This window comes from Oncorhynchus gorbuscha, linkage group LG10 (assembly GCF_021184085.1).
Source record: "Oncorhynchus gorbuscha isolate QuinsamMale2020 ecotype Even-year linkage group LG10, OgorEven_v1.0, whole genome shotgun sequence".
Lineage (NCBI taxonomy): Eukaryota > Metazoa > Chordata > Actinopteri > Salmoniformes > Salmonidae > Oncorhynchus > Oncorhynchus gorbuscha.
Genome location: NC_060182.1, coordinates 52,128,596 through 52,154,851, shown reverse-complemented (window position 1 = coordinate 52,154,851; position 26,256 = coordinate 52,128,596). Strand labels below are relative to the sequence as shown.

The 26,256-nt window shown below is 41.0% G+C and overlaps 1 pseudogene; it reads right to left on the bottom strand.

Annotated features, from left to right (window-relative positions):
• The window catches only part of LOC124046230, a 77,376-nt pseudogene extending 55,252 nt beyond the window's left edge, over positions 1-22,124 (bottom strand).
• Positions 22,125-26,256: the final 4,132 nt, after the last annotated feature.

Here is a 26,256-nt window from a genome sequence, read left to right as displayed (position 1 = left end):
CGCTGCCCGCCCGTCCAGCATCACTACTCTGGACGGTTCTGACTTAGAATATGTGGACAACTCCAAATACCTAGGTGTCTGGTTAGTTTATAAACTCTCCTACCAGACTCACATTAAGCATCTCCAATCCAAAGTGAAATCTAGAAGAATCGGCTTCCTATTTCGCAAACAAAGCATCCTTCACTCATGCTGCCAAAAATACCCTCGTAAAACTGACTATCCTAATGATCCTTGACTTCGGCGATGTCATTTATAAAGTAGCCTCCAACACTGCATCCAATTTGCTTAGTGGAGTCTATCACAGTGCCATCCGTTTTGTCACCAAAGCCCCATATACTATCCACCACTGCGACCTTTATGCTCTCGTTGGCTGGCACCCCTAATTTCATATTCGTCGCCAAACCCACTGTTTCCAGGTCATCTATAAGTCTTGCTTGGTAAAGCCCCGCCTTATCTCAGTTCACTGGTCACCATAGCAGCACCCAGCCGTAGCACACGCTCCAGCAGGTATGTCTCACTGGTCACCCCCAAAGCCAATTCCTCCTTTGGTCGTCTTTCCTTCCAGTACTCTGCTGCCAATAACTGGAAAGAATTGCATAAAATAACTGAAGCTGGAGAAGCTCTCTAACTTTAAGCACCAGCTGTCAGAGCAGCTCACTGCACCTGTACATAGCCCATCCAACTACCTCATCCAATACTGTTATTTTTTGCTCCTTTGCACCCCAGTGTCTCTACTTGCACATTCATCTTCTGCACTTCTTTCACTCTAGTGTTTAATTGCTAAACTGTAATTATTTCACCACTATGGCCTATTTATTTGCCTTACCTCCCTTATCTTACCTCATTTGCACACACTGTATATAGACTTTTCTATTGTGTTATTGACTGTACGTTTTTTTATTCCACGTGTAACTCTGTTGTTTGTGTCACACTGCTTTGCTTTCTCTTGGCCAGGTCGCAGTTGTAAATGAGAATGTGTTCTCAACTGGCCTACCTGGTTAAATAAAAGGTGAAATTAAAAAAATATATAAAATGTGGGGAAGGTTGTGTGTGTCAGGGCGGGATGTGCTCCCAGTATAGTTCTTGAGCAGGCCTGGCAGAGTGGCGAGTATGTGTGACGACAAAGAAAGCATCCGGCTGAGACCACATGACGGCAGCACTCAGTGGCCCATTGAGGAGAAAAAACAACTCTACACACAAGTCTGCCCTCTTCTCCCTCAGTCTCCAACAAGAAACTACAGGCCTCAGATTAATTGCACAGTCATAGGCTACTATAAAAAGGTAAATATTAGCATAACCAAGAGTGAATACATTCAGTTAGGTGCTTGTCATCCACAGGACAGTCATATTCGCCAAAGGTAAAATACACAACCTAGTTGCAGTTTGTAAAGAGCCTTTGATCTTGCAGCAGTACTAGTGGCCGTTGAGAATACATTAACAGAGCAAAAGGGTACTTTTTAAAAACTTTTGAACACTGCAAACAGACTCGTCACTCGACAATCAGGTAGACCCTAACAAGTGTCACCTTTCAGCATAACGCTCCCGGACACACACACCTCTAAGACCCGAACGAACACTGGTTCGTTCAAGAGACTGGATGAGTGAAGTCAATCCCAGCCCACCAGAGTCAACGTCCCCCAGTGTTTTCGCTGCAGTCATTTAACTGTGGCGTTGTGCCACGCAAGGCAAAATCATCGCTGCCACGGAAAATAAATATGGAACATACAGATGCTAGAACAATCCACATTTACTTTTCCTCCGCAAACAAAACAAGTAATGAATAGAAAACTCAGACAACCTCATAATAGAATAGTGTTCTATGAGAGATAGATAGATATCTATGTATACACACACACACACACACACACACACACACACACACACACACACACACACACACACACACACACACACACACACACACACACACACCTCTCGAGATGCATTCAAGTTAAGATTGCCATAGGGAGGGAAACATGCATTCTGACAAGCTGTTAATGCACAACAACTCTTGCAACAGCAAGGAAAACAGCAGTTTTAAAATGGGGTTTGTTAAAAAGCGGGGGATCTCAGCATTCCATTCCTACTTTATTCATTTCTCAACTCCTAAATCTGTATGAAATGCACCATATCAAACCCAGAGTTTTAGCAGTGACATGGTTAAACATATTACTGCTCTTCAATTAGCTGTGAGTGCATAGGGGAGAGTGGGGCTAAATGTAACAGGTGAATTGTAGGGTAATTTAGGGGTAAAACACCAACCTACCTCAATTTATTTGGAGTGATTTAAATTGTGATGAGTCATGACATTTTTTTTTAGCAAGAGTAGTGGCAAGAGTAGTGCTTGAGGTAAAAATGGTGACATGAAGTGGTTTTAGTGAGAATTAAGTCGCTCTGGATAAGAGCGTCTGCTAAATGACTTAAATGTAAATGTAAGTACAGGCAGGGGCCATATTACCCCGGATGACAGGTTACCCTAATATGTTGGGATACATTATTATTATTTTTTTTAACCTTTATTTAACCAGGCAAGTCAGTTAAGAACAAATTCTTATTTTCAATGACGGCCTAGGAACAGTGGGTTTTGTACCTTGTCAGCTCGGGGGTTTGAACTTGCAACCTTCCGGTCTCTAGTCCAACTCTCTAACCACTAGGCTACCCTACCTCCCCACATTATATTCAGTGTTTATGTAATTCATTTCTTGGGACATAACATTCATCAATAGGATGCTAACTAGTTAAAAGATTACATTTGGGATCAAGCTAATGATTACCCCAATAGGGTAAATGCAGATAGGTAACCTTCAGCCTTTATTTATAGCCACAATGCTGCATCAGTTGGGCTTACAGGTGATCATGCTTATTGCATACCTGCTAATATGGTCCATGCATAGAATATATGCATGGTCCAAATATTTCAAAAATGTTAACAATAGTTTACCAAAATGCTATTGGGCTCATTTCTGGAGGTGGAAATGAGATTTTTGATGGTGTCAGCACATTCATTCATTTTGGAGGAGGAATATGTCCTTTTAAAAAGTCTGAACTGATCTTCTCAGTCCTTCTTCCCAGAGCTCCAGAACAAGGGGTAGAGCCCCCCCTCAAATGTGCACTCATTTGACCAAAGGACAGATTTCCAACGGTCTAATGTCCATTGCTCGTGTTTCTTGGCCCAAACAAGTCTTCTTCTTCTTGATGTATTTTAGTAGTGGTTTCTTTGCAGCAAGGCCTGATGAAGGCCTGATACCCGACAGTCTCCTCTGAACAGTTGAACAGTTGATAATGAGATATGTCTGTTATTTGAACTCTGTGAAGCATTATTTGGGCTGCAATATGAGGTGCAGTTAACTCTAATGGACTTATCCTCTGTAGCAGAGGTAACTCTGGGTCTTCCTTTCCTGTGGCGGTCCGCATGAGAGCCAGTTTCATTATAGCGCTTGATGGTTTTTGCGACTGCACTTGAAGGAACCTTAAAAGTTCTTTAAAAATGTTCCGTATTGACTGACCTTCATGTCTTAAAGTAATGATTAACTGTCGCTGCTCTTTGCATATTTGAACTGTTCTTGCCATAATATATAGACTTGGTATTTTACCAAATAGGGCTATCTTCTGTATAATACCCCTCCCTTGTTACAACACAACTGATTGGCTCAAACACATTAAGGAAAGACATTTCACAAATTAAATTTTAACATGGCACACCTGTTAATTGAAATGCATTCCAGGTAACTACCTCATGAAGCTGGTTGAGAGAATGTCAAGAGTGTGAAAAGCTGTCATCAAGGCAAAGGGTGGCAGCTTTGAAGAATCACCAATATATATCACCACTTTTTTTGGTTACTATATGGTGTTATTTGATCATTTTGATGTCTTCTACAATGTAGAACATAGTAAAAATAAAGAAAAGGTGTGTCCAAACTTTTGACTGGTACTGTACATCAATGGCTCCGTTGTCTCCATCACATACAGTATGCTACATAAAGGCTGTTATAAATCGGCCTGTAGCGGACAGTCAGTTTGTCCTCTTGATGTCTCAGCAGTGCGTGCACACATAGTTAGTTGGGTTCTGGATGGCGCCCAAGCCTAGCCCAGCTTCTGTATATAATAAAACGCACTGTTTAATGCCACCAAGAATGTCCAGCTGCCTCAGGAGAAAGGGCAGGGCTAGGGGCTATATAGGGAAACATCAAATGCTCTGTGTCTGCTGCTTATTCATCAATGGGTGTAGCCAATGTGTTTCACCTGTCGGGACAGAGGGTGGAGACTGAACGATATTACATGCGGAGTCTCGGACACCAAGTGGTGATACGTTCACACCTTCGCTCTAACCATTTTTAGCAGCTGTGTGGTTTGACTGACCGATAGAAGTAAGGTTTCAGCCGTCGTTGCATAGGTGGGGCACCCCTTCAGTTGTTCCATTGGTCTCAACCTAGTAGCTGTGTTCCAGCATATAGCAGTTTAATTTCAACAGGTTTGTGTCGAACCGAATCAAATCTACGGGGAGGGAGATCACATGGTCTACAATTGCAGCAGATGGTCTACAATATCTTAACACACCCCTCTGTGCAGAATGCTCAACAGAAATTCGTTTCCCAAAATCCATACCAGTCCACTGGTAACGCATCAAAATAGTCCAAAGCACTAAGCACTGCTTCACTTGGAACAACATTTGGCTGCATAAACCATGCAATAAAACTCCTGTTTCTGTAGCATGAGGCAGTTTAAGGTACGACTACACCCCCTGGACAGGACTGCTAGTTTATCGCAGGGCCTTACCCTTAATCTATCTCCTGAATGCCAAGCAGAGACGCATCAGGTTCTTAGTCAGTGTCTCCTGACCCCTCCTGTCTCCAGTATTTATGCTGCAGTAGTTTGTGTCATGGGGCTAGGGTCAGTCTGTTATATCTGGAGTACTTCTCCAGTCTTATCCGGTGTCCTGTGTGAATTTAAGTATGCTCTCTCTAATTCCCTCTTTCTCTAGGAGGACCTGAGCCCTAGGACCATGCCTCAGGACAACCTGGCATGATGACTCCTTGATGTCCCCAGTCCACCTGGCCGTGCTGCTGCTCCAGTTTCAACTGTTCTGTCTGTGGCTAAGGAACCCTGACCTGTTCACTGGATGTGCTACCTGTCCCAGACCTGCTGTTTTCAACTCTCTAGAGACAGCAGGAGCGGTAGAGATACTCTCAATGATCGGCTATGAAAAGCCAACTGACATCTACTCCTGAGGTGCTGACTTGTTGCACCCTCGACAACTACTGTGATTATTATTATTAGACCATGCTGGTCATTTATGAACATTTGAACATTTACATTTCCATTTAAGTCATTTAGCAGACGCTCTTATCGGCCATGTTCTGTTATAATCTCCACCCGGCACAGCCAGAAGAGGACTGGCCACCCCTCATAGCCTGGTTCCTCGCTAGGTTTCTTTCTAGGTTTTGGCCTTTCTAGTGAGTTTTCCCTAGCCACCGTGCTTCTACACCTGCATTGCTTGCTGTTTGGGGTTTTAGGCTGGGTCTCTGTACAGCACTTTGAGATATCAGCTGATGTAAGAAGGGCTTTATAAATACATTTGATTTGTAATGACTCTGCCGTGCGTGGATTGAACTCCCAATGTAAAAATCTTACCACAAGTTAGAATCAAGAAGTGAATTAATCATATGACCACAGACAAAATATTGATCCATGTGTAAATCTATTCCACAAGCAGATAAATCAAAATCACATATTTTGTACAATAATGTTTCCAGGTCAAGAAAATGGTGTGACTTGACGTCAGTACTTTCATTCAGGCTTGACTAACACTACAGTAACTTCAAAAAGTATCCATACCCCTTGACTTACTCCACATTTTGTGTTACAGAAGGAATTGAAAATTGATAATTTCTCTGACCTACACACAATATCCCATAATGACAGTGAAAACCCATAATGACAGTGTTTTTAGAAATGTTTGCAAATTTATTGAAGATGAAATACAGAAATCTCATTTACACAAGTATTCACACCCGAGTCAATACTTTGTAAAAGCACCTTTGGTGACGATTACAGCTTTAAATAGTCTTGGCTGTATCAGCCTTTCACATCTGGATTTCATGATTTTTTCAAATTCTTCCTTGTAGATTTTCTCAAGCTCTGTTAAGTTAGATGGGGAGCAGGAGTGAACAGCAATCTTCAGGTCTTTCCACAGATTTCAATGCGATTCAAGAGGTAGCGCTTTACATGCCGGCCAAATATTTACATTTTTGTCTCAATACACCACAGAACCTTTTGCATTATGATCGTAGTCATTCACATGCCTTTCTGCAAACTCCAGGTGTGCTGTCATGTGTATTTTTCTCAGGACTTGTTGAAGTACTGTAGAAATGGTTGTCCTGGTAGGTTCTCTCATCTCAGCTAAAAGAACTCTGTAATCCTGTCAGTTCTTAGTCACCTCCCCGACCAAGGTCCTTCTTGCCCAGTTTGGTTATACGGCCAGCTCTAGGCAGGGTCTGGGTAATTCCATTTGTTGGAAACTTTCAACATTCTAGAAATTATTTTATACCCTTCCCCAGATATATGCCTCACCACAATTATCTTGGAGAGCTACAGACAGTTCCTTGGAGTTCATGGTGTAGTTTTTGCTCTGACATGCACTGTCAACTATGGGACCTTATATAGACAGGTGTGTTTCTAACTAAATGTCCAAAGAATTGAATTGGCTATAGGTGGACTCCAAGTTGTAGTGACATCAAGGATCCAAGGAAATCGGATGCACCAGAGTTCAATTTGGAGTGTCATAGTAAAGTGGTGTGTATACTTATGTAAATGAGATACAGTACTTGTATTTCATTTTCCAAAGACTTGAACAAATGTCATTATGGGGCATTGTGTAGATGGGTGAGAATTCAGGTTTTAAACAACAAAATGGGGAATAATTTAAGGGGTATGAATACTTTGAGGGCATTAGTGGCAGTGTGGTTCCCAATAGTCATTCGGAAGAGCTACAAAGTCAACATTTCTTTCTTTCGGTGAAGTCAAGATTTTGGGCTGCTGTGAGAGTTGGGAAGGGGAAAAATGTGATGTTTGATTCTGACTGTTCAGAGATGAGACTAGAAGGGATTTTGTCTTGCAGGTCCTCCGACCCACCATTTCAGAGGTTCAGTAGGAGTTCACAGAACATGGAGCCGAGTGGCCAGAACTGTTTGCTCATGAGTGGGTGCAATGAAATAGTTCGGCACCCAAACGTGAGACAAGCACTCTCTTCTCTCCAGCTAGACGACTGGAAGGTGAGATTGATTTATTCTTCAGAAGAGCAGCTGGAAGGAGGAAGGTGAAGAGGAGGGTTGAGGCCGGGGAGAGCAAGTCTGGGGTGTTAGCCACTGTAGAACGGGGGTGTCTGGGAAAGCGGAGGTAATAGTAGTTTCTGGGGTTGGAGGTTCAGCTTCAAATTCCACTTCACCCACTACTACGATTTCACTAATCTCTAAAGTTATATGTGGCTCCATCCTGGAGGACATATACAGTGCCTTCCGAAAGTATTCACACCCTGTGAATTTCACATTTTGTTCTGTTACAGTCAGGATTTAAAATGGATTAAATTGATGGCCAACACACAATCCCCATTATGTTAAAGTGGAATTATACTTTAGAATTGTTTCCTAACTATTTAAAAATATAAAGCTGAAAGGTCTTCAGTCAATAAGTATTCATTCGCATCGAATAGTCCCAGCGATATGCAACTTCTCAGGGAAGTTAGGAACATATATACATATATACACACACACATATATACATATACACACATATATACACATATATACACACACATATATACACATATATATATATATATACATATATATACACATACATACACACATATATATACACATACATACACACATATATATACACATACACATATATATACACATACACATATATATACACATATATATATACATATATATATATACATATATATATACATATATATATACATATATATATACATATATATATACATATATATATACGTATATATATATACATATATATATACATATATATATACATATATATATACATATATATATACATATATATATACATATATATATACATACATATATATACATACATATATATACATACACATATATATATATACACATATATATATATACATATATATACATATACATATATACATATACACATATATATATACATATACACATATATATATATATACATATATATACATATATACATATATATATATACATACATATATATATACACAGGCAGTTTGAAAAAGCTAGCCTTTTCTTTCCTAACAGAAATTTGCATCCTGTAGCACAAATTCCCAAAAGTTTTAGAACACTGTAAAGTCCATGGAGAATAAGAGCACCTCCTCCTAGCTGCCCACTGCTCTGAGGCTAGGAAACACAGTCACCACCGATAAATCTATGATAATCAAGAATAAGCATTTTTCTACGGCTGGCCAAGCTTTCCACCTGGCTACCCTGGTCAACACCTCTGCACCCCACACAGCAACTTGCCAAAGCTTCCCCCACTTCTCCTTCACTGAAATCCAGATGTTCTGAAAGAGCTGCAAAATCTGGAACCCTACAAATCAGCTGGGCTAGACAATCTGGACCCTCTCTTTCTAAAATGATCCGCCGCAATTGTTGCAACCCCTATTACTAGCCTGTTCAACCTCTCTTTCGTATCATCCGAGATCCCCAAAGATTGGAAAGCTGCCGCGGTCATCCCCCTCTTCAAAGGGGGAGACACTCTAGACCCAAACTGTTACAGATCTATATCTATCCTACCCTGCCTCTCTGAAGTCTTCGAAAGTCAAGTTAACAAAACAGCTCACCGACCATTTAGAATCCCACCATACCTTCTCAGATATGCAATCTGGTTTCTGAGCTGGTCATGGGTGCACCTCAGCCATGCTCAAGGTCCTAAATGACATAACTGCCATCGATAAAAGACAGTACTGTGCAGCCGTATTCATCTCATCACTCACAGACAATATCTTTGCAGTTTTGGAAACGTCAGAGTGTTTTCTTTCCAAAGCTGTCAATTATATGCATAGTCGAGCATCTTTTTGTGACAAAATATCTTGTTTAAAACGGGAACGTTTTTCATCCAAAAATGAAATACTGCCCCCAGAGGTTCAAGAGGTTAACAAGCCACATAATAAGTTGCATGGACTCACTCTGTGTGCAATAATAGTGCTTAACATGATTTTTGAATTACTACCTCATCTCTGTAACCCACACATGCAGATAACTGTAAGGTCACTCAGTAAAACAGTGAGTTTCTAAACACAGACTAAACCACAAAGACCAGGGAGGTTTTCCAATGCCTCGCAAAGAAAGGCACCTATTGGTAGACGTTGAATAGCCCTCGGTCACTACAAAGATACATGCGTCCTTCCTAACTCATTTGCCGGAGAGGAAGGCAACTGCTCAGGGATTTTAAATCATTTACAAAGTATTGGCTGTGACAGCAGAAAACTTGATCAACATGGTAGTTACTCCACAATACAAACCTAAAACAACAGCCTGTACAGAATACAAATATTCCAAATCATGAATCTTGTCTGCAATAAGACACTTAAGTAAAAGTGCAAAAACGTGACAAAGAAATTAAAGTTTGTCCTGAATACAAAGTGTTATCTTTGGGGCAAATCCAACACAACACATCACTGAGTACCACTTCATATGTTCATGCTGCATCATGTTATGGGTATGCTTGTCATTGGGCAAGGACTAAGGATATATATTTTTTAAATCCTAGAGGATAACCTGGTTCACTCTGATTTCCAAAAGACACTGGTAGACAAATTCACCTTGCATCCAATTTGTAAGTCGCTCTGGATACGAGCGTCTGCTAAATGACTTAAATGTAAAATCATGACAATAACATAAAACAAGGCCAAATATAGACTGGAATTGCTTACCAAGATGACATTGAATATTCCCGTGTGGCTTAGTTACAGTTTTGACTTAAATTGTGTTGAAAATCTATGGCAAGACTTGAAAATGCTTTCTAGCAATGATCAACAACCAACCAACTTGAAGAATATATATATATATTTTTAAATAAATGTGCAAATATTGTACAATCCAGATGTGCAAAGCTCTTACACTTTCCCAGAAAGATTCAGCTGTAATCGCTGCCAAAGCTGATTCTAACATGTATTGAATCAGGGGTGTGTGGTTACTTATGTAAATGAGATCTTCATATATTTAATTTTCAATACATTTGCTAACATTTCTAATAACATGTTTCACTTTGTCATCATGGGGTGTTGTGTGTAGATGGGTGAGAAACGTTTTTCTTTATTTATTTCATTTTAAATTCAGGCTGTAACAACAAAATGTGGAATAAGTCACAGGGTATGAATAATTTCTGAAGGAACTGTATTATATAAAAATTACTTTTGTAAAAGTCCAATATGGTAACCAGAACTTCATGGTTTTGCATTAGTAATGATTTGATGCTGGTCACTAGTGCACTGACTTTTCAATACACTTTTCCCTGGAAAATGGCACCCCACAAATACAACAAGATATTGAAGCTGTCCTAACATAACTCCCTATTATTTTTCCTTCATCATAATTTCCTAAACCATGACTTTTTTTAAATTCCATTTGGGAAGCCCTAATATATCCCCTGCGTTCATGCTCTTACTTTCCAACTATGTTCCATGTCCACATTCCTAGACAATATCCCCATCACCGGAACCCATTTACAACGTCAGCAAGGAATGCTGTTTTCCATCCATGCTTTTTCCATCAGCGGTAGTAGGCCAAGTGAAGGGAGGGGGGAGTATGACAACTGAAATGAGGTGACCAACAGCAGATGATTATAGGCTACAACATGCAGTGAACCAAACAATTGGGAAAGGTGGTAAGCGATAAGCCTGGTGCCAGGTCTGTTTGCGCCATCCCTTAGTTGGGATCACAATGACCACAGGAGTTGGCAAAACAGAACATACAGAACCAGGCAAAAAAAAAAAAAAAAGATCAGACATGACCACTTCCTGAAGAGTCCTTCTATAGGGACAGTGTGGTACTCACAAAGGCTGCTCTGACAGCCAGGTCCTCCTAATGTTACAGCTCCCTGGAGGTGACGATGCCATCATGTCTTTGCCACACTGAATTATCCTTGCCTCCACCACTTCTCAATGAGCAAGCGGCGCTACCAACACTTGACCAATCCAGCTAGATGTCCCCTGCGGTACTACATTGGAGAATGTGTGTGATGGCACTGCAGACAGCCCTCCATTCTGTCCATAAAAGAAGATGCTGTTAGATAGAACTGGACAAGAGTGCCATTGCTTCTTAGTCCGGACCAACGAAGCACCTGTTCAGTTTGAAGTGGATATTCCTGGACATAGAGATAGATAGTAGCCAAAATATTAATAGGCTGAACATGACAGTGGATGATAATAAGACGTGTAGGTGTTGCATCATCTCTTTTTCCAAGAGAAAACTAGGTTTGCTGTGCTTAAGACATATGGAGATGGTGAAAAAGGGAGAGATTCTGAGTATGAGAGAGGGAGAGGGAAGAGGGTTAGTAGAAATAGAAAGGAATAGAGAAACACACACATGCCTGAGCGGTGAGTGCCACAGAATAGCTGCCTGTATGTTAGCCACCCGCCCTTCCTGCCTCCCCTTTACCAGTCAGTCCACAGTGAAAAACGCTCCAATGAAGTCAGTCATTGATAACAGTAGCCCCCCTGTCCTCGCCCAACCCCACCCCCCTACCCTGTCCTGCTCTGCAGTCCACCTCTGGGACAGGGGGAAGAGAGGGGTAAACACGAGGTCTTTACGGGTCCAAAAAGTTGGACCTATTCCCGAAATGGACCTGGGGCTTTCCCACCCGGACCCAATATGCATAAATATTTTTGTTAAATATAGGAGACCACTTCCGAACAGACCCGACGACAACTAGACTAGTTCAGTATAGACCTGGTTGGATCCAGACCCGGTCTGAGTCGATTCTAGTGAGGGAAGCAGCAGAGAAGGTATTTTTTAAGTTACTTTATTAACCAGAGCTGATAAAGCACGAGAGGAGGGAGAGAGAGGTGGCGCTCTAGCAGGCGGGAGAGGGGCCGTACTGTGAGCGAGTGACACAAGAAGGGTGTAATTGCAGACCACAATTTGGGGCATTTTCTGATATAGGCGTTTCTTGATATCAAGTTATACTCATTGGTCTGTAGCTATTTCTTGTGTGTCAGGGACAACAGTTAACAACAGTGGCATTGTAGCTAACCCTAACACTTTTCCCAACCTTAACCTCAGTCTCCTAACCTGCCTCGCCAATTCACATTACCTGCCTCGCCAATTCACATTACCTGCCTCGCAGTTATCCTAACCTGCTATGTCAACAATTCATCTGTGTCGAGAAATCTTCAGCCTCATAACTTCAAATCTGACCAATGGCAGCTATTAATGGCCATTTTCTGATATCAGGGAACATCCATATCAAGAAATTGCCCCAAATTGTCATCTGCAATTACACCACATTTGAGTGACACAGGAAGCAGGCAGGGAGAGACAGCAACCAACCAATCAGACTCGCGCTACAGTAGACTAATAGCTGCCATAGCTAGGTCATTTATCATATGACTACATAGTACCAGTCTTGACTGCATCAAACCGGGAGAAGCTAGTTATGCTAGCTCGGCTAATTGAGGATGTAGTGCATGCACTTTCTCATCCTACAGCTACAAATAAAGTAACAACTCCATTCAGAATATTAAGTAGCAGCCTACCTGTTGACTCTTGGTCGTTGTATATCCTTCTCCTTTAAACATATAATTCTATAACTTTAATTCCATCTTCCATTGATTAGATAGATCTTAAATTTTGCCACACAAGGAGGCTCTACGACTGTAGCAGGTGGATCCGTGTGAAAACCTCTAGTAAACACCCCTCTTTTTCTCACCAATTTTAAGATATCCAGTTGGTAGATACGGTCTTGTCCCGTCGCTGCAACACCTGTACGGACTCGGGAGAGGCGACGGTCGAGAGCAGAGGTCGACTGATTAATCCGCATGGCCGATTTCAAGTTGTCATAACAATCGGTAATCGGCATTTTTTGGACGCTGATTACATTGCATTCCACAAGGAAACTGCGTGGCAGGCTGACCACCTAGGTAAGTTGTTGGCTAGCATTAAACCTTAAAAAAAATATCTTCAAATAAATCACTAGTTAACTACACATGGTTGATGATATTACCAGGTTAACTAGCTTGTCCTGCGCTGCATATTATCAATGCGGTGCCTGTTAATTTATCATCGAATCAAAGAGAGAAATAGTCGATGCGTCATAATTCCTATAATAACTACAACCTAAAACTTCTTAAATGGGAATATTGAACCACCAGCTATCATATGTTCTGAGCAAGGATCTTAAACGTTAGCTTTTTTTACATGGCACATATTGCACTTTTATAATAATAATAATATAATATATGCCATTTAGCAGACGCTTTTATCCAAAGCGACTTACAGTCATGTGTGCATACATTCTACGTATGGGTGGTTCTCCAACACTGTGCAGTTTGCATTATTTAAACCAAATTGAGCAATCTTCATGATTTATTTGAGACTAAATAGATTTTATGTATTAAGTTAAAATAAAAAAGTGTTAATTGTTCATTCAGTATTGTTGTAATTGTCAAGATTACAAATATATATAAAAAGTGACAAAATAAATTGGCCGATTAATCGGTATCAGCTTTTTTTTGGTCCTCCAATAAATCGGTATCGGCATTGAAAAATCATAAATCGGTCGACCTCTAGTCGAGAGACATTGGTCTTCAAAAACACGACCTGCCAAGCCGCACTGCTTCTTGACACAATGCCATCTTAACCCGGAAGCTAGGCGCACCAATGTGTTGGAGGAAACACCGTACAACTGGTGAACGTGTCAGCAACCTTCAACTTTCAGATTCGACCAGCACAGCAGTAGGTCTGATAATGCTCTTATGTAGAAACCCAATGAGATACATATATACACACACTAACGTTTAAAAAAGTTTGGAGTCTCTTCGAAATGTCCATGTTTTTTTTTTAAAGAAAAGTACATTTAAAATAACACAATTTATTAGAAATACAGAGAAGACATTATTAATGTTGTAAATTAATATTGTAGCTGAAAACTGCAGACTTTTTATGGAATATCTTCATCGATCTACAGAGGCCCATTATCAGCAACCATCACTCCTTTGTTCCAATGGCATGTTGTGTTAGTTAATCCAAGTTTAGAATTTTAAAAGGCTAATTGATCAATAGAAAACTGTGGTAATTATGTTAGCACAGCTGAAAACTGTTGTCCTGATTAAAGAAGCAATAAAACTGTCCTTCTTTAGACCAGTTGAGTATCTGGTGCATCAGCATTTGTGGGTTCGATTACAGGCTCAAATGGCCAGAAACAAAGACCTTTCTTCTGAAACTTGCAAGTCTATTCTTGTTCTGAGAAATTAAGGCTATTCCATGAGAGAAATTGAAGATCTCGTACAACGCTATGTTCTACTCCCTTCACAAAATATTTCAAACCGTCCCTAACCAGAATAGAAAGAGGAGTGGGAGGCCCCGGTGCACAACTGAGCAAGAGGAAAGGTACATTACAGTGTCTAGTTTGAGAAATAGACGCCTCACAAGTCCTCAACTGCCAGCTTCATTAAATAGTACCTTCAAAACACCAGTCTCAACGTCAACAGTAAAGAGGCGACTCCGGGATGCTGGCCTTCTATACAGAGTTCCTCTGTCCAGTGTCTGTTCTTTTACCCATCTTAATCTTTTATTTTTATTGGCCAGTCTAAGATAGAGTTGCAAAGAAAAATCCATATCTCAGAATAATTGATTAATATGGACAAAAGAAGTCACTGGACAGGGGAACTCTGTTTAGAAGGCCAGCATCCTGGAGTCGCCTCTTCACTGTTGACATTGAGACTGGTGTTTTGAAGTTACTATTTAAAGAGCTGCCAGTTGAGGACTTGTGAGGCGTCTGTTTCTCAAACGAGACACTAATGTAATTGTCCTCTTGCTCAGTTGTGCACCGGGGCCTCCCACTCTTTCCATTGTGATTAGAGCCAGTTTGCGCTGTTCTGTGAAGGGAGTAGTACACAGCATTGTATGAGATAATCAGTTTATTTGCAATTTCTCGCATGGAATAGCCTTCATTTCACAGAACAAGATTATACTTACAAGTTTCAGAAGGGCTTTGTTTCTAGCCATTTTGAGCCTGTAATCAAACCCACAAATACTGATGCTCCAGATACTCAACGAGTCTGAAGGCCAGTTTTATTGCTTCTTTAATCAGGACAACAGTTTTCAGCTGTGCTAACATTATTGCAAATGGGTTTTCTAATGATGAATTAGCCTTTTAAAATGATGAACTTGGATTAGCTAACAACATGCCATTGGAACACAAGAGTGATGGTTGCTGATAATGGGCCTCTGTATGTAGATATTCCATTTTAAAAAATCTGCCGTTTTCAGCTACAATAGTCATTTAAAACATTAACAATGTCTACACAGTATTTCTGATCAATTTGATGTTATTTAATGGACAAAGGTGTTTTTTCTTCAAAAACAAGGGCATTTCTAAGAGATCCCAAACTTTTAAACAGTAGTATATGTGCTTATAGATATCTTTCAGTATTTTAGGTGCTCAAAATAGCAAATCAAATTACTTCAACCTAGTCAAAATCCCAAATCTCTCTGCCAAATCTGAAAATGTAATATCGTCGAGTGACTAAAATAAATCCCCCTCTCCCCAGTCTCTTTCTCACACACATACATATAGTCTTGACTTAATGCGGTGACAGGCAGAAAATAAGTTGCATCACTCTGTTCAGGGGAACAAGGCAGCCTCTTCATGCAGTGAATTAAGTAGGTCACTGTGGATTCCTTTCATTAGTACAGTACTTTCCAAATAGTTGCGCGTTTCCACTCAACTTGGAGCTTCCAGCTGCAAATTAACCCTGTGAGGGACACAGGCTTCCATTTCTACCACAAAGATGGATATTTTTCCAACTTTCTCACAACAATAAAAAAATTGACAACAACCACAACAAGTGTTGAACTTAAACATCTAAAATATGTCTGAGCCAATAAGCTTATTAGGTTGAGATGATTTTAAAAATTGTTTCTTGCCATCCAGACTTCTGTGTCTGAAGAGATGACAATAAACATGACAATAGATACGATTCAAACAACTGGCATACACTTGATATCAGTGTAGACAGAGAGCAAAGACAGTCAGTAGTCATTACATTCCAGAAAGACTATGTATAGCCACATAATTGATCCATAGACAACATTGCAGCAGCACTGAAACAATGGTCCATTGCTGGGGACATTGCTGACTGTCACTCTCAGTTTGTTGAGCCAACGGAAGCAGGGTCGACCGCAGGCTGACACAGGTGAGACTGAAAGGTGTGGCAATACCTAGACAAATGGCTAAGTAGCTATAAACGGTGTTCCTATAGTCTTAGGTTGCATTTTTATTTGCTCATACATTCTCCTACAGGACTGCTAATCTGAATGGTTTTAATACAGTGGGTGAAAACAGCAACGAGAAAATATACCCAGTCCATTTACACATCAATTTTCATGACGTAAGAGAAACAAGGAAGGCAGATGTTCAGAGGTACTGGGATGTACCCATTGAGCAGCCGATTTGCTACACTTCATAGCATCAAGATCCATACAGTCACATTCATGTCCAGTTCACCACCACTGTACAAGTACTAGCCTGGTCCCAGATCTGTTCAGCATGACAATGACCATAAGAGTTGGCCAAACAGATATGGGACCAACCTACTATTAAAACAAGCTCGTTAAAGCAGTATGATCCCAAATGGAGCTAAACTACTCCTATAAACCCACGAGTTGATGATTTGAACCCATCCTCGCTGAGTCTTCTCTGATCTCTGACAGTGAACACCCGACTAGGGCTTGGGAGTGGGACTTTGCCAAAGAAGCCCTTTACCCATTTCCCCAGTATCAGATGTATCTAGTGGATACTATTTTTATGTCTCTATGTGCAGTTTGAAGAATCTACTAATTGCTTACTCGCGTTAGCGCAATGACTGGAAGTCTATGGCAACACAAGGTGTTGGTGAGGCTAAGAGAGGCAGCCACTGCCCACTATGAACTCTGATGGGAATCCCATGTTGCTGTGTGTGTGTGTGTGTGTGTGTGTGTGTGTGTGTGTGTGTGTGTGTGTGTGTGTGTGTGTGTGTGTGTGTGTGTGTGTGTGTGTGGAAATGATAACGTATCCATCTTAACAGACGGTTTCTCATCGATGTGTATTAAGGCAGTGCAGACAGACAGACGGTGGTGGTACCAGCTATACCGCTGTAGACATCAGATCAGCACACACACACACAGTGTTTTTTCTCATCATCACAGCACACCAGCCAGAGCTCACTCTATTTTTCATGAGTCAGTTTGGTTGCCAGGGTGTTTCCATAGCCACGTACCAGCCTGATGCAACAAACTAGCCCCCCCAACTGATTTATCCCCACAGCAGAGCACTGGAGTCGTGTATGATCTGGTGTCCAATTCATAGATGGTGCGAGGCCAGCTAGTGCAATGACCTCATCGTTGCCATGCCACAATACACTGACTGGGCAATGGGCACGGTTAACCCTTCTCTGTCTGTAGAAGTGCGTAAGGCTGTTATAGGGAATGACATACCTTCAAATTTGTGTGTGTGTGTTTGTGAAGTGGCATCGGTACCAGAAGCACCAACACTTCACAAACGTCAACAGAGCAGAGCCATTGGTAATCATCAACTTCAGTGGACAGTCAAGATGGAGATAATGTGTGTCGGTGTGCCTACCTGGGTTATTGGCCTCCCCCTCCAACACGTGGAGCTCGGTGCATTCGGCCAGGCTGTGCTCCAGACACAGCTGCAGGAAACGGGCCTGGGTCCGCGACACCCGCTTCAGCAGCGACAGCAGAGCCACCGTCTGCTCACACTCATTCCATCCCTTAAACCAGCTTCCCAGGACACCCACCTGGTCGCGAAACATCATGGTCTGGGGGACAGGCACTAAGCAGAATGGGGAAACCAGTTAGAGTAACCCCCCCCCTGGTGTCACTAGAGAATTAGGTTAATGGAGGTCTTGGTGCTGTGTTGGTTCAACTTTAGTCAAAGCTTGTGTTCCTCTCGCTTTCTCGGGTTGGTTGTGCTCTTCCCTTTGCCTGTTTCTGTTGTTGATGTTGAGTAGACAGCAGTAGGTGTGCTCAGTTCAAGTGGCATTTCATCATCTGGGCTTTTAGCATTGCAAGTGTAGCTTCAGCTTGAGGGGAGCAAGGTGCTCTCCTAGGTGCATCTGCCAAAGGGCGGGGGTTAACAGACAGGAGAGTCAGCTTTCTTCCTGCACTGTCACACCAGTGTTACCCTTGTTGCCATTTTCCACAGGGATCCCCCTTAGACCTGAAATTATGGAAATAAATGGTTGAGAGACATGGTCACACACGCTCACACACACAGCGTCCCAAAACCCAACCAGCAGTCTTTACTGACCATGAATACCAAACACTGAGGAAATGTGACAGTGCCCGTTGCTTCAGCAAACATTGCTCTCCGCAGACTTGAAATAGACAATTATTTAAAGAAACTGTTCTCAATTGAAAACCACAATATTAGTGACACCAATTCCTTACAGCAACAAAGCCTGTATGTATCATACTTTTCATCTAAAAGAAGTTGCGTTCTACCATATAGATGCGAGGCTGTGGCATTCACCACCGGGAGAAAAAATATGATTCTCAGTAATTGGAGCAACATCCCGAATGGTATTTCTAAAGAGACCGGCACTGGTCCCTGATGTTTTAATGTTGCATGACTGCTATGTTCAAAGTCGCTATCGAAAACCCTTCTCCATAGGCTTTTCAGTGGTTCGCGTCGCCCATGGTTGGCTGAATGTGAACTACAATTCCGACACTGCGTTTAAATGTTTAGAAATAACCATTGTTTGCAAAACATATGAAAGATAAAGGGCATATCAGCAAAAAATAATCTTTCAAATAAAAAAAGCATCTGTAGCAGTTTTGCACAGACATATACACTGTGTGTGCCCCCAAGTTGACAAACTACACTTCCTCCCCAGTTACGCTAAAGCCTGTCACATGCTTCCCAGTCAAAGCAGTTAGAGCATATATTAGGACACATTTTTGTGACGTTTTTGTTAGTTTCGGTGTTCGGAAGGTTTTTTCTTCGGGCTGTTCGAGCACATATTTTTCTTGAGACAAGTCAAAGTTCATTAGCCAAAGTCTACTCCCCTTCATCAGTGATTGATCAACAGTACTACTTCTAGTAGGTGTGGGAACATTAAGTGTTTATCATCACATAGCTAGATGTAAAATTGCACAATTAAGGGTGTTTTCACACTTGGTCCCAATCAGACAATTGTTATGAACTCTGTGCAGTTCACTTAACTTTTGGTGAATGGTTAACATTCCAAAAGGAACTCAGACCCCACAAAAGAGTTCCCGAAGCAAACAGAACTGAGACAATCTCGAGAGGTGGTCTGAGTTCCAGTCGCTTGAATTCCATGGACCAGTTCTTTTTTTTAGGGCAATAAGAAAACAAAGCTCCCCAGGATTCGCTTGTAATTACACACACACACACACACCTTTGCCCCTGCCATAACCTCTCACATTGGTGCCACAAGAGAGAACATTTTGATGTGCAGTTTTGTGGGAAAAACGCGTGCCATTTTTGGATATTGATTTGCAATTGTCAAAGATGCAAAGAAATTACAAAATGTGTCCAGTTTTTAGTTCCAATTATTTGTTTGCACTATCTGATCTATAAGAGAGCTTCGTAAGCAGTTTATTCGATTGTGGGGTTTGAATGTTGTGAGATGACAACATATTTGGTAAGAATCACAAAATACTGTAGCATACAAAATCAATTCTAGCTTTTAAGAGAGGTAGTAGCCTACATTGGCTGTACAATTTTCAATTACAACATTATTTATTCTGCTATTTATTCTGTTACCAATAATATTTACATGTGTTCTGTATCTGCTGATTACAATTATTACATCTCATCATTCAACAAATTGCAATCTGTCAGCTTCCAAAATGTAAGGAGGCATATCTAGCTGTCCAAAAAACACATTTTAATGAAATGGCTTGTCCCAGAGTACATTGAGAGAATGTTGGAAAACGATCTTGGTTCCTTTCAAACATAGCAATATGAATGCAAAGAGGACTCGGACCACAACGGGTGCTGCAGGTAGCCTAGAGGTTAGAGCGTTGGGCCAGTAAAGGTTACTAGATCGAATCCCAGAGCTGACAAGGTAAAAAAATATGTTGCTCTGCCCCTGAACATGGCAGTCAATGCTGTCAAATGTAAATAAGAATTTGTTCTTAACAGACTTGCCTAAAAAAACAAAATGGGTTACGTGAACTGGCAGAAGAGTTGAGTCCTCATTCAAAGGCCAGTAATATTTCGCTTTTTCTTTTACCCCAGAGGACTAAGATCGGTTCCTTTAAAACAGACTGTGTGAAAATACCCCAAGACCTCATTGGCAAAAACCTCAAAAGTAATGACAGATTTCTTGATTTACCTTAGCTCATTCAAACTATTTTGAGGAAGTGTTTCTGGCTCAAGGGGGACAAACGGTTTTTTAATTTGTCAAGCGAAAGTATTTTGGGAGTAGCCTAGGACCAAACTGAACCCATGTATGTGGACACCGTCACACACAGGTGTCAGGAGCAAGCTCAGGTAGCGGTCTTCCAGAAAAAAGCGCTGTCACATGGAGATATGGCCGTGTGGGAACACTAACCCTATAAAAAAGGTGTGTAGTCATGTCACCATTTGAATTGAGAATTATTTCTCACCGATATGAAATATGTCCCTTTTTCCCAAAAAACTTTACCGCAAGTAATGTGTTTTAACGTTCAGAACAGTAGATCGAAGCCTATCAGCAAAAAGGCGCTAAAGATAGTTAGCGTCTGGATGAGTTATGTTCAAAGCATCGGTGTGCTGTACTACATGATGAAGCATAAATGACTCAATTCCACCACACATGGTTTCGAAAATAGCCTGTAGACTGTATAATCTGTGGACTGCCAACGTCGACGTAAATAACCTCGCATGAAAAGACCGCATTCGTATTCAATGTCGTACCTTAAAATAAAGTCCCAGTGTCAGCACTAACGGGTCTCAAAAACGGCCACTTTGCATCATCAGCATTGGGGCAATCATAGCCCTACATAAGCACCGAGGATAGGCTAGATCATGTGTAAAATGTGGAGGTGATGCGATTCGGAGCGAGGAAAATGAATACTTGGCTCTACATTAAATAGTTGAGTTCAAATGCGGAGTCTAGAACATTCCCAAAATGTGGCCGATGCATAGCATTACTACAATGTATTTCTACATATATTCATACTAGTTTCCATAAACTCCCGAGATCAACAACCGCGCGTTAACCATTCAGACGCTTATTTAAACGCGTAAATATCAACCGTCAATGTCTACAAAATACATGTCCAGCTGGATACATTTGTATTCTCCGAGAGAAAAATTGTTATTGTATCACGTTTTTTTGAAGGTTGGTGCTTAGTAGCACATTTTCTATATTGCAGGTGTCCTACTGGACAGCCAGCAAGAGAGCAGCTCAAACAAGAGTCTCCGAAAATTCTCCAGAAGCTTGTTAAAAAGTTGCAAAGAAAATAGTTAAAACGTTAGGCTACTCACTTCTAGGCACAGTTGTATCGGTTGTGTTGGTCGCGGGACGGGGAGCGGTGCCCCTTCACTCCGGATCTGTGTGTTTTGCCATCTTGACTAACTATCCTCCCTACAGTTCGGCTCCTCTTGTTTTACCAGAGGCGAGTCTCGGCATTGCTTTCCACATGTGAATAATTAACACGAAGCATTACGTCAGGGGTTTGGCAGCACAAGGAAGCACACAAATAGAGAATGGAGTTAGGGACAGATCACGTAGCCTAACAGCAACCGAGACAACTGACAGGGACTAGCACATTTTTAGAAAAAACAAGGTTTCCATAGCAAAGTGGACAACATCTAAACAAAAGTGACGATGTGTACGAATGTAAGACAGGGCGGGAGTGGCCTCAATTTGGCCCTTTCACTTATCTGTACAATACCTTCAACTACATTTGTACACATTAAATAATATTGGGTCCAAAAAAAGCCCAATACACGGTGATATTTTTTGTCGGGGTTGATCATTAAGCAGTAGTTACTACACATACAGTATGAAGAGAGGTGATATCAATTAAAGAGGAGTGCCTCCCTATTCATGAAGTTCTTCATTGTAAATGTTTAGCTCTGATGTGTGCATTCCATCCAGCAGAGGGCCTCACCCTCCACCCTACGGTTTGGTTTAATTGAAAGCCCAAAAATATATTTCATACATTGTTTCAATGATAGTATAGAGTTACAGCAATGCAGCAGCTGATACAATGTGTCGAGTTACAGTAGCAGTGAGCAAAATAAAGACATTAAATGCTCTGGTCATACATTATTTATCGGTCTCCTGAAATATCATTTATTTGTGTGTGTGTGTAAAACCTTGATGTTTTTAACCAGTTCCAGTTCCATACTGCCAGTTCTTTGATTGTTTGACTACATCCATTTATTCATTTATTGATTTTACATGAGCACATGTTACATTTGAACAAAGGTAAAACAATAAACATTTTTGGGTTATGAATGGGGAATAATAATCCTAAATTGGGCCTCCATAGGGAAGGCTGATTTGACTGGCGAGGCCCACCACCTGTACAGATACATGAAATGCATTCTTGGGCCATTGTTTGATAGCAGTGTCCTTTTCGGTCACACAATGCACCCTTACTGCCTTCAGCTGAGTGTGCTCAATATTGACTAAAAGAAGTGGAGGGAGGGGAAGGAATAGACGTTTTACCAGTGGGGATGTGGACAGTTCTCTTGAATCAGTCAAAAGCTCAAGCCTTCACAAATTGGATTGATATCTGACAAGGTGACAATTGGCCTACAGTTGACCTCTGCATTGAGATATTATAGCATGAAAACTATATCAATTTAAACTTTTAGGGTCCTAAATTATTTGCTGTTTGTTGCTACTTGGCTATCTGCCAAACTTTTCGGTTTTTGCTTTTATTAAAACATTTTCCAATGTCTTTTTTCCCCTCGTATAAATCCCCCGCACAATCCCCGCAGCCGGACAATTTTCTCAAGGCTTCTAGAAAGAAATTATGTCGGCATGCTCAACCAGTATCGCTCATTTAGCCGACAGAAACTTTCAACCGCATCTCCCCATTAAGCAGCGAGTCAGAGGCCGAGCCTTATCAGGTTACGTCTGAGCCACCGAAGACTCACACCATTAGCTCTGACAAATTGAAAACCCTAGTCAACAGCGACTCCATTATCTGTAATAGACTTAAAAAATAATCATCCAACGATCATACACTGTTTACCAGGGGGCAGGGCCACCGACGTAAAGGTTCATCTGAAGATGATACTGTCTAAGGCTAAAACTGGCGAGTTTAGAGAGTATAGGGATATTGTTATTCACGTCGGCACCATCAATGTTAGAATGAAACAGTCAGAGGTCACCAAGTGCAACATAGCTTCAGCGTGTAAATCAGCTAGAAAGATGTCGGCATTGAGTATTTGTCTCTGTCCCCCTGCCAGTAAGGGGGAGTGATGAGCTCTACAGCAGTCTCACAACTCAATCACTGGTTCTGCCACCCACCACCCGCCAACCCCTCTTTTACGCTACTGCTACTCTCTGCTCATCATATATGCATAGTCACTTTAACCATATCTACATGTACATACTACCTCAATCAGCCTGACTAACCGGTGTCTGTATGTAGCCTCGCTACTGCATATAGCCTGTCATTTTACAGTTGTTTTATTTCTTTACTTACCTATTGTTCACCTAACACCTGTTTTTCACTATCGGTTAGAGCCTGTAAGTAAGCATTTCACTGTAAGGTCTACACCTGTTGTATTCAGCGCACATGACAAACAAACTGGGCCTACATAAAGCTGTCCCAACAGCAGAGCTTTCTATTCAGCACCATGGAGTGAATCCTTACCACCTCTACACTTGGCTATCTGCATTTTGGAGCTGCCTTACTCAACTAAAGAGACCATATTTGTATGTGGCTTTATTAACTCAATGATATATATATTTTTAATTGTTTACAAACTGATGTGACTGTTTTTTTGGCAAAATAATGTTGGGCTCAAAACAGGTGGCCTGAATTTCGGGTCACCACTGACGGATCATAATCTTGATGTGATTGGCCTGATTGAAACATGGCTCAAGTCTGATGAATGTTAAATTAGGCCTATCCTCCTGGTTACACTATTGACCGTATCCCGCAAAGCCGGAGGTGTTGCTAACATTTACGACAGAAAATTTCGATAAAAAAAAAAAAATGTGCCTTCAATTTCTCTTCCAGAAAATTGGAACGGAAATGGCACTCCACCAAACTGGAAGTCTTCCGACTAGCTTGGAAAGACGGTACAGTGCAATATCGAAGAGCCCTCACTACTGCTTGATCATCATATTTTTCTCCAACCTAATTTGAGGAGAATAGGAACAATCCAAAATGTATTTGATACTGTCGCAAAACTAACTAAAAAGCAGCATTCAACGAGAGGATAGCTTTCACTTCAGCAGTGATAAATTAATTAACTTCTTCGATGAAAAGATCATGATCATTAGAAAGCGAATTAGACTCCTCTTTGAATCTGCACATTTCTCCAACGTTCAGTTGTCCTGAGCCTGCACAGAATTGCCAGGACCTAGGATCAATTGAGACACTCAAGTTTTTAAATCCTGTATCTCCTGACACATTCATGAAAATAATTTAAACCGTCAAGCTGTAGCTCAGTTGGTAGAGCATGGCGCTTGTAACGCCAGGGTAGTGGGTTCGATTCCCGGGACCACCCATACGTAGAATGTATGCACACATGACTGTAAGTCGCTTTGGATAAAAGCGTCTGCTAAATGGCATATTATTATTATTATTATTATTGGACCCAATTCCAACTAAACTACTGAAAGAGCTACTTCCTGTGCTTGGCCCTCCTATGTTGAACATAATAAATGGCTCCCTATCCACCGGATGTGTACCAAACTCACTAAAAGTGGCAGTAATAAAGCCTCTTGAAAAAGCCAAACCTTGACCCAGAAAATGTTTTTTTTAAACAATTGGCTGTATCGAATCTCCCATTTCTCTCAATTGTTTTGAAAAAGCTGTTGCGCAGCAACTCACTGCCTCCTCAAAGACATAATGTATATAAAATGCTTCAGTCTGGTTTTAGACCTCATAGCACTGAGACTGCACTCGAAGGTTAGAAATGACCTTTTAATGGTGTCAGACCAAGGCTCTGCATCTGTCCTCGTGTTCCTAGACCTAAGTGCTGCTTTTGACGCCATCAATCACCACATTCTTTAAGAGATTAGAAACCCTAATTGGTCTACACAGACACATTCTTGCCTGGTTTAGATCTTATTTTTATGAAAGATATCAGTTTGTCTCTGTGGATGGTTTGTCCTCTGACAGATCAATTGTTAGTTAATGTTTCTCAAGATTCCGTTTTAGGATCATAATTGTTTTCACTATATATTCCACCTCTTGGTGATGTCATTCAGAAACACATTGTCAACTTTCACTGCTATGCGGACAACACACAGGTGTACATTTCGATGAAACATGGCGAAGCCCCAAAATTGCCTACCCTGGAAGCCTGTGTTTCAGACATAAGGAAGTGGATGGCGGCAAATGTTTTACTTTTAAACTCAGATAAAACAGATGCTAGTTTTAGGTCCCAAGAAACAAAGATCTTCTGTTGAATATGACAATTAATCTTGATGGTTGTACAATCGTCTCAAATAAAACTGAAGGACCTCAGCGTTACTCTGGACCCTGATCTCTTGACGAGCATAAAGAAAATTAAGGACAGATTTTTTCCATTTTATGAACGTTGAAAAAATCGAAAACTTTTTGTCCAAAAAGCTGCAGAAAAGCTAATCCATGCTTTTGTCAATTCTAGATTAGACTACTGCAATGCTCTACTCTCCGGCTACCTGGATAAAGCACTAAATAAACTTCAGTTAGTGATAAACACTAGAATCCTGACTAGAACCAACAAATCTGATCATATTACTCCTGTCTACACTGGCTTCCTGTTAAGGCTAGGGCTGATGTCAAGGTTTTACTGCTAACCTACAAAGCATTACAT